The 10173-nt window shown below is 38.4% G+C and overlaps 1 pseudogene; it reads right to left on the reverse strand.

Moving 5' to 3' along the window:
• Nucleotides 1-1911: 1911 nt before the first annotated feature.
• On the reverse strand, nt 1912-9723 carry LOC131158622 (uncharacterized; annotated as a pseudogene).
• Nucleotides 9724-10173: the final 450 nt, after the last annotated feature.

A 10173-nucleotide genomic window follows, 5' to 3' on the forward strand; every position in this document is an offset into this window, starting at 1 on the left:
ACCCAGTCCTATGTTCCTTCAACGTTTACAAGCCACTGCCAACATTGCCAACTCTTGAACAATATTTACCCACAAAAGATTTCCCTAAGCTGGCCAAGAATGGGGAAAACACTAACAGCTCAAAAACAGGGTACAAATGATTTTGAAAGTTAGAAGAATTAAGGCTCGAATTTTCAAGAGGGCCTAAGATCAAGTTCTATAAATTGCCACAATTCAGTATTGAATAATAATAAGGCTTAAATATATGTCACTAACAGTGGAAAATTTATGTATTGAATTAAAATTACCCCCAATTGAAAGATAGGCACAAATATGACAAGAAGGTTTAAGTCTCCACTTGATTTGTAAGGACCTCATTCACAAGCATTAATAACTCAAATATGTTTCAAATGGCTTGTAGATGTGCACGAGTGAGATGCCAAATTGATGATTAAGCATGTCTCAAAACAAAGTATTACACTAAGTCTATGAATCACATAAGAGCATACTAGAAATCAAACAGAGTTTAAATTCACTCATCAAAAAGTCTTCTCTCTTTCTCACTCCTTTTTCAAAATAAAAAAATAAAAAAAATATAACTGATATCTTCGCACCCCCCAACTTAAATTATGCATTGCCCTCAATGTATATAGATGAAATAAGAAGAAAAGATTAGGGAGAGTAAGGAGAAGGTACAACCTTGAGAATGAGTTTACGACATATTTGTAATTAATGGGTAAGAAAAAGGACAAAACACCAAAATCAAAGTAAATGTCTAGGCTGCGCATGCCGGTAATCTTATCATGACAACAAATTTGGGAACTAGGAAGGAATGCCTTTATTTGATGGGGTTTTTCTCTAGCCTTCCAAACCTGAATGATCTACCTACAACCAACACAGACAGTAGGATAAGAAGACAGGTTGTCTGCTCTTTCAAAAAAAAAATATGGAAAATGAGATGTAATGGTGCTTATAAATGGAAGTGAATGCACAATGGTTAGGCACTCAAGACATCCGTTTGATTTTGCACTCCAAAATTTTCTAGCTTCTCTTAAAGGCTCTCAATCATCCCCATGGCAGGATCATCATCCAACCCAATTCCGGATCTGAATGTGGCACTAGATGTGACGACCAGTCCTAATGAGCTACTAAGATATATCCCTGGTCTATCTTATTTTTCACCTCAGCTCCAAGGTGATGTGATGAAAACTGAAATGGTAATGGCCACAATGTCTGATACAAGTGCAGCTTCCCATGCGATTTCTCTGAGTGCTCAGGTGATCATGTCGATATCTCACTTGACCCAACATTTGCAGAGTCAGAACACTACTATGAACCGCCTCCAAAATGAGATTTCCTTTTTGCAGCAGAAATCCCGAGAAGACCTACAAAAAGTAAAAGACTTGTGGCAAGAAAATAAGGAGCTGAAGCGAAAGGTCAATGAGCTGAGGAGGCTGGTGGAAAATTACTCCAACAATCTTGGGCCTAGGATAGCAGGGCTGGAGGAAAGTCGGGAGCATTTCCAGAAGGAACATAAACGGCTCAAAGCCATGGTGCAAGGAAAGGGCAAGACCTCCTGCTTTTCAACTTGAGGGGGGAGGCATGACAGAGATTCGGTCGAAGGGTCTTTTCTCTTTTTCCTTTTTTTTATTTTTTTTATTTTGAAAATAATAGACCGAGTACCACGGTGTGTAAACCTCTCCCCCCAACTTGAAATGTACATTGTCTTTATTGTCCAAAGTGATGGCATGATGCAAGCCTGCGAAAAGGGGTTAAAAAGAACACGAGAGAACAAGAATAGTTAAAATAAAAGAGAAGAAAGAGAAAAAAATAAAAAATAAAAATAAAAAAAATAAAAAAATAAAGATACAAGAACATAAAAATAAAATAAAGAAAGTGAAATATATACAAGACTACAAGACTAAATGTGGTCTAAGTTGAGGGGAAGTCCTGGTAAATAGGATCCACCACTTCCTCTCCAGTGTTAACACGAGGGAAATCTTCCAAAAATGGTTTTAGACGTTGCCCATTTACCTTGAAAACATTACCATCTTTGGGATTTTCAATATCCACAGTGCCATGAGGGTAAACCGCCTTTACTATGTAAGGACCTGTCCAACGGGATCTTAGCTTACCTAAAAACAAGTGAAGCCTAGAATTGTACAATAAGACCTTTTGGTTAGGTTCAAATTGTTTCCTCATAATATGTTCATCATGAAAACCCTTTACCTTCTCTTTATAAATTCTAGGGTTCTCATAAGAATCTCTTCTTAATTCTTCAAGTTCATTTAACTGCAAACGACGATGGTCACCGGCCATTCCAAGATTGGAATTCAAAGTTTTAATGGCCCAGTAGGCTCTATGTTCCATTTCCACAGGTTAATGGCAAGCCTTACCATAAACTAGCCTATAAGGAGACATACCCAAAATGGTTTTGAAAGCAGTGCGGTATGCCCAAAGCGCATCAATTAATCTCAAGGACCAGTCTTTACGATTCGGGTTTACCGTTTTTTCAAGGATATTTTTAATCTCCCTATTAGCCAATTCTGCTTGCCCATTAGTTTGCGGGTGATAGGCTGTTGAAACTTTATGGGCGATACCATATTTTTTCATTAAAGTTTCAAAAGATCTATTACAAAAATGTAAGCCGCCATCACTAATGATTGCTTTAGGCATCCCAAAAGGAGATAAAAGATTTTCTTTTAAAAACTTGATCACAACCTTGTGATCGTTAGTTCTCGTTGGAATAGCCTATACCCATTTGGATACATAGTCCACCGCTAAAAGAATGTATAGATAGCCAAAGGAGGAGGGGAAAGGACCCATAAAATCGATGCCCCAACAATCAAAAATTTCAATAATCAAAATAGGGTTTAAGGGCATCATATTTCTATGTGTAATCCCTCCTAACCTTTGGCATCTATCGCACCGTTTGCAAAATTCATGAACGTCTTTAAAAAGAGTGGGCCAGTAAAAACCACTTTGTAAAATTTTTGCGATGGTTTTTCTTGAAGAGAAATGCCCACCACAGGCTCAACTATGACAAAATGAGATGACACCTTGAGTCTCTTCATTTGACACACATCTTCTCAAAATATGGTTTGGACAATATTTAAACAAGTATGGGTCATCATAAAAGAACCGCTTGACTTCAGCCAGAAATTTTTTCCTATCTTGGGCATTCCAATGTGATGGAAGTTGCCCAGATACGAGATAGTTAACAATGTCGGCGTACCAAGGTAGGTTCGTCACAAGGAATAGTTGTTCATCCGGGAAACTATCTCTGATAGGGATGTGCTGTAGAGGGTTATCAAATACCAGTCGGGACAAGTGATCAGCCACAACATTTTCAACTCCTTTCTTGTCTTTAATAATTAAATCAAATTCTTGAAGAAGCAAGATCCACCGGATGAGCCTTGGCTTAGCATCCTGCTTAGAGAGCAGATACTTGAGTGCAGCATGATCTGTAAAAATAACAATAGGTGAACCAATGAGATATGACCGAAACTTGTCCAGTGCAAAAACTATTGCTAGTAACTCCTTTTCTGTGGTGGTGTAATTCATTTGTGCATCATTAAGAGTTCTACTAGCGTAGTACACCACACAAGGTTTATTATCTCTCCTATGCCCTAGCACCGCTCAAATGGCATAACCACTTGCATCGCACATAAGTTCAAAAGGCATGTTCCAATCTGGTGGTTGCATTATAGGCGGAGAAATTAACATTTTTTTCAGTTTTGAAAAAGCCGTTTCATATGCATTTGTCCACTCGAATGGAACATCCTTAGCAAGAAGGTTGCACAAAGGACGTGCAATGGCACTGAAATCTTTTATAAACCTTCTATAAAACCCTGCGTGTCCAAGAAAGGACCGCACATCCTTGATGCAAGTTGGTGTAGGCAAATTTGAAATAATTTCTACCTTGGACTTGTCTACTTCTATCCCCTTAGCAGAAACGATGTGGCCCAACACAATACCTTGTGTCACCATAAAGTGACATTTTTCCCAATTTAAGACGAGATTTTTCTCCTCACATCTAGTGAGGACACAACCTAAATTTTCCAGGCATCAATTAAATGAGTCACCAAAAACAGAGAAGTCATCCATGAAGACTTCCACAATTTCCTCAACCATGTCACTGAAGATACCCATCATGCACCGTTGAAAATTTCCCGGTGCATTACACAATCCAAAGGGCATTCTCTTGTAAGAAAATGTTCCAAAAGGACAAGTGAATGTAGTTTTTTCTTGGTCCTCTAAGGCAATCTCGATCTGATTGTAACCAGAATACCCATCCAAAAAACAGTAGAAAGAGTGACCAGCCACTCTCTCTAGGACCTGGTCCAAAAACGGAAGCGGGAAATTATCCTTCCTAGTGTAAGAGTTCAATTTTCTGTAATCAATGCACACACGCCAACCCATTTGAATACGAGTTGGAATTGACTCATCATTCTCATCAACAATCACAGTCACTCCCGACTTCTTTGGTACCACTTGAGTGGGACTAACCCACTTGCTATCAGCAATGGGGTAAATGATACCTGCATCCAAAAGCTTCAAGACTTCCTTCCTAACTACCTCTTTCATTATAGGGTTCAATCTACGCCGTGGTTGGCGAGATGGTTTGGCATCTTCCTCAAGGTAAATCCTATGTGTGCAGACCAAGGGGCTAATACCTTTGATATCAGCTATGCTCCATCCTATAGCACTCCTATGGGATCTCAACAAGTCTAACAATTTGGCCTCTTGGGCTTCCTCTAATGTAGAGGATATCACCACAGGGTAAGTCTCTCCCTCACCCAGAAAAGAATATTTTAAATATGATGGCAATGGTTTTAGCTCAGGCTTGGGTGGTTGGACATGAGATGGTAAAATTTTAATCTCAGAAGGAGTTAACTCCTCAAATCTAGGAATCCAACCATGAACTTCAAAGACCTCAACTATATTGATAAGAGAGCGGAAGTGCCCCGCTTTGGGGTTCTCAACACAGTCATCCTCCACAACATTTACCAGGCATGCTTCAAGAGGGTCTTCATAAGAGAAGGCATCTAAGTGTTCCTGCGAAATAGCATCAATGCTATTAGCTTCAAACACATCACCATCATCCCCAACTTGCTTCATGACATTAAAAATGTTATGTTCAGCAGTCATGTTCTCAAATGAGATTTTCATTAAACCATTCCTGCATTGGATGTTAGCATTGCTCGTAGCAAGGAATGGTCTACCAAGGATAATAGGAATGTGGGAATTTTTGGTCACCATTTGTTGAGTATCCAGTACCACAAAATCAACAGGGTAAAAGAATTGATCCACTTGTACTAAAACATCCTCCACGACTCCCTTAGGGATCCTAATACTTCTATCTGCCAATTCTAAGGTCATCTTTGTTGGCTTCAACTCTCCCAACCCAAGTTGTTCATAGACAGAGTAGGGGAGAAGATTCACACTCTCCCCCAAATCAAGTAAGGCACGCTCGAATTTGAATTCCCCTATCACTATGGAAATGGTCGGGCTCCCAGGGTTTGTATTTGGAAGGTGTAGTTGCATTCAGGATTGAGCTCACTTGTTCAGCCAAAAGGACTTTGCTATGCACATTATGCTTTCGCTTCATAGTGCACAGATCCTTTAAAAATTTAGCATATGCAGGTACTTGCTTTATGGCATCAAGCAGAGGTATATTCACCTTCACTTGTTGGAACAATTCAAGCATTTCAACTTTACACCTTCCCTTTTGAGAAGCCTTGAGTCTTTGTGGGTACGGAATGACTATTGGATCTTTTGCAACAACTTTCTCACCCTCAATCTCTTGGGGCTCTTGCATCACCTCATTACTCTTAGATTCATGAATAGGCTCTTTGAAAACATTGCTTGAAGAGCCTTCATCATTTCCTTTTGAAATCTCTTTTTGTGGAATTTTTCTTTCAACTTTCTTACCACTTCTAAGGGTAATGGATTTAGCATGCTCCATAGTCACCTCAGAGTCACTAGTACTTGCAATACTATGTTGACCCACTGGATTAGCTTGGGGTTGGGAAGGAAATTTACCTTTTTCTTGTTGAGGTACCCCAACAGCAGTGTTCAACTTAGTAATTTGAGCTTTCATGTCCCCAATAGATTGAGTGATTTGAGAAATTGATTGACTCGTGTGGGCTATGAATTGTTGCAATTGATCCTCCAGAATTCTTTTATGAGGGGGTTGGTATGGTGGAGCATTTTGTTGCCCTAGAGGGGCATATGCTTGAGGATGATTTTGAGTATACCCTTGAGAACTTTGACTTTGATGGAATTGGGCTCCCTGCCCTTGAAAATTTGGTGGGGCATGGTGATTGAAACTTTGAGCAGGAAATGAAGGATTAGCCACCTCTTGATTCCTCCAACTAAAGTTAGGGTGATTTGACCACCCTTTGTTGTAAGTTTCAGAGTATGGATTGTTGAAGGGCCTTTTGAATTGATTCAACGAATTTACACTTGCCTGACCACTAATCACTTCTTTGAGAGAGGGAATGGTGAGACACTCACTAGTGGAGTGTTCCTGGGTCTCACAAATTGCACAAACATTTTCCAATCTGGGTCCAGTGGTAACCTTATTTACCCTTTTCATTTGCAAAGCCTCCATTTGCCTTGTGAGGTTTGCAATCTTAACTAACACATCGTCCTTTTCTTTGAGTTGGTACATCCCTCCTCCACTCTGAATACCAGTGTGCCTTGATGTTCCAATGGATTGAGGAGTGCCCCAAGTTTGGGCTTGTTCCGCCAAAACATCAAAGTAATCTAATGCATCCTCAGGTGATTTGTTTAAAAACTCACCATTGCACATCAAGTCTATATACTGGCGATTCTTAGGTGAAAGTCCTTGCATGAAAAAGTTCAAAATTTGCCAAGTATCTAGACCATGATGTGGAATGGTTTGTAGAAGCTCCTTGAAGCGTTCCCACACTTGATGAAATTCTTCATTTGGTTTTTCAGAAAAATTTTGAATTTGTTTGGTCAAATCAATGGTTTTTTGTGTGGGAAAAAACTTCTTCAAGAAGTCTCTTTGCATTTCTTCCCAAGATGTAATATAATGAGGTTTAAGGGAATATAACCATGACTTAGCTTTATCCTTTAAAGAAAAAGGGAAAAGCTTAAGTTTAACCATATCTTCAGGGACAACGGGGTTAGTAAGAGTTGAACAAACCTCTTCAAATTCCTTTAGATGTAAGTAAGGGGACTCTGAATCCATCCCATGAAATGTGGGCACCATCTTAATCATTTCAGGTTTCAACACAAAGTGGTGAGCTTGCATTGGTAAACGAATACAAGAGGGCTCACTAGACCTTGGAGGATTGAAATAATCTCCTAATGTTCTTGCATGTTGAATGACGGGAAAATTTTGAAAATTTTGAAAATTTTGAAATTGTTGTGCCCCCATTCCTTCTTGGTCTTGCATATTACGCTGATTTCCGAAGAAAGGCAGCTGCCCCACTTGACCTTGGCGAAAGGGTTGGTTGTTGTCACCCCCTTGATTAACTTGAGCGAATAAGGGGTTGGCTTCTCCATATTGGGGTGGAGCATTCCTGGGAGAATGAATTCGGCCTCCATTTCCATCCCTCTCATGTGGAAGTTCTTGGTTATTTTGTGGTTCCAATGCCATTGGTCCTCCAGAGGATGAGGGTCTTCTTTGGAAATTTATGGATGGAGGTGCTTGGATGGGCTCTTCCGAGAATTCTAAGTGACGTTGAACTAATCTAGAAGGCCACTCCCTAACTAACCTATTAGTTCCATCACGAACCCAACTCGACATACACTATGATTACAAAATTCAATAAAATGAAATAAATAATTAGTTCCTGCAAAAGAAAGAAAATGTCACTACAAGTTAATATAAACAGTTCAGGCGGTACAACCGTCCATCGAAAACAAGGAAAGATAAATAAAAATAAATGTACAAAAATGAATAAATAAATAAATAAATATATAATAGTTAGTACAAGTAGGCGGTAGAAAAACCAGCCATGGTATATACATATATATAGATATATAGTATTATGCACTTCTTCTTCTTCTTCTTCTTTTTTTTTTCCAAACTTAAACTGAATCCCCGGCAATGGCGCCAAAAATGTTTGTCATTTTATTTTTTTCATCATTGTCCAATTCCCAAGCGTAGGAAAATTCCATTGTCAAGCATAGTAAATCTTGGAGTCCCAAGGTCATTTCCACAGGGATTCAATTGGTAAGTTTAAGAGTTCATACGTCACAAATTAATTCAGAGTGAGAGGTGTGGGGATTGATTTTAATGAATACAACTGTCACTTGATTATAACAATTTAATTAAAGGGTTAGGCTTTAGATTTCATCCTAATCTCATCATTGGTAATCAAATCTCATCTTTATAACTCAACCAACATCAATATACCTATTGAACTTGATCGGAAAATATATCGCTTGAAATGCATAGGTTTGACAAAAATTGTTGAATAATGTCAAATGAAAATATTTTAGCAAACTTTTAGAATGTAAGAACAAAAAGCTTTGGTTGTGTCAAGATTTAACTTGTCTACAATCAATCAAGAAGTTTACAAAACCAAAAGTTTTTAGAAAAAGATCATTGAACATTAACCAATCTTAAACATAAAATACTTGAAGACTGAGATGAGAATTACCAATAATAAGATGTAGGACTCCACCCTTAGCCTAACTTGAAATTTAATTGGCCATTAGAATGAAAAGAAGAAATACTTAAATTAAAAACTTCCGAATGTTTACAAGGAAATGAGAGAGAGAATACAAGAAAATGAGGTAGCTCCCTAAGGCTAACACAAGCCTCTTATTTATAGGTTGAAAAACTACTACTTCCACTCCAAAACCTAACACAATTTATTAGTTACACTCCTATACCTACCACAAACACCTTCACCTACCAAAAACACCTTCACCTACCAAAATGGTAGTTGCACTCCTTGTGATGTTGAAATTTATTGTTTAATCTCGTCACCTTTTTTCTAACTCAAGTATGGAAGGCTAAACATTGTAATTTGGACTTTCTCGTGAAATATAAATATGTAGGTCTTGAAGTCTTCTTTGAAATGCAACCAAGTTTACATAAATTGGACAACCGAGTTAAAAGTTATGACTAATTTACCAAAGCTGCGCAAAACTGCTACATTACTTCAATTAACCCGAATTAAAGCACTATTGGATGTTATTCAATTCTTCCAAACATCCTTCCTCACTTCACAAATTAGTACTTTGAATCCTTAAAGTCTTTGCAGCCAATCCATACTCCTCGCTAGGGCTAATCAATTATTTATTGCAATTTACCTACAAATCACAAAAATCACACAATAAGTTCTATATGCATATTACGTAGATGATTTACTTATTTCTGTGCACTAAGATGGCGTATAAATGTTCATAAATATGCAATATTATGTACTAATCAGTGGTTGTCTTTGACATTAGTGGTCATCTTTGGAATTAGTGGCTGTCTTTGACATTAGTGGTCATCTTTGACATTAGTGGTCGTCTTTGACCTCATACATTTAGAGGGATGATAACCTTAGGATTGATGGGATCAGGCATGCCAATCGGTTTAGGATCCATACCTTTAACTCTATTAAGTAGTTCACATGAATCCACAATAGCACTCATCTTGAACTTCCACAAAGTGTAGTTTGTGCCATCTAGCTTTTCTTCTTTGAATAATGGTGGATGTATCGGAAGTGCTAGTGGAGACGCAATAATTGAAGATGAATTTCCCGCCATTGCAACGTCTCAACAATTATAGTTGTTTCTTCTTAGTAGCCTTCAGTTGTGATACCATATAGAATAACAACACCAAGATCTGTTTTAAAGGAATGATTGAAGAGATAACACAAAGTTTTATCACAACAATCTATCCAACCATACGCTCACTAAATGAGTTTCAATGGAGAAAGGACAACAAATAGAAAAAAAAGAGAGGACACAATCTTGTAGTCGATATGTGTGTAGTGTTTTGGTTGGGGGGGGGGGGGGTCTTATTTATAGCCTCTAATCCATGGAAGAAGCACATGGATGGCTCACCTACCATGCTAAGTGGTGGTAGCGTTTCTACCATGACCGACTTTGACTTTAGTTGCCAACTTTGACATTAGTGGTCGTCTTTGACATTAGTGGCCGACTTTGACATTAGTGGCTGTCTTTGACATTAGTGGCCATCTTTGACATTAGTGG

The sequence above is a fragment of the Malania oleifera genome, chromosome 6 (assembly GCF_029873635.1).
Source record: "Malania oleifera isolate guangnan ecotype guangnan chromosome 6, ASM2987363v1, whole genome shotgun sequence".
NCBI lineage: Eukaryota > Viridiplantae > Streptophyta > Magnoliopsida > Santalales > Ximeniaceae > Malania > Malania oleifera.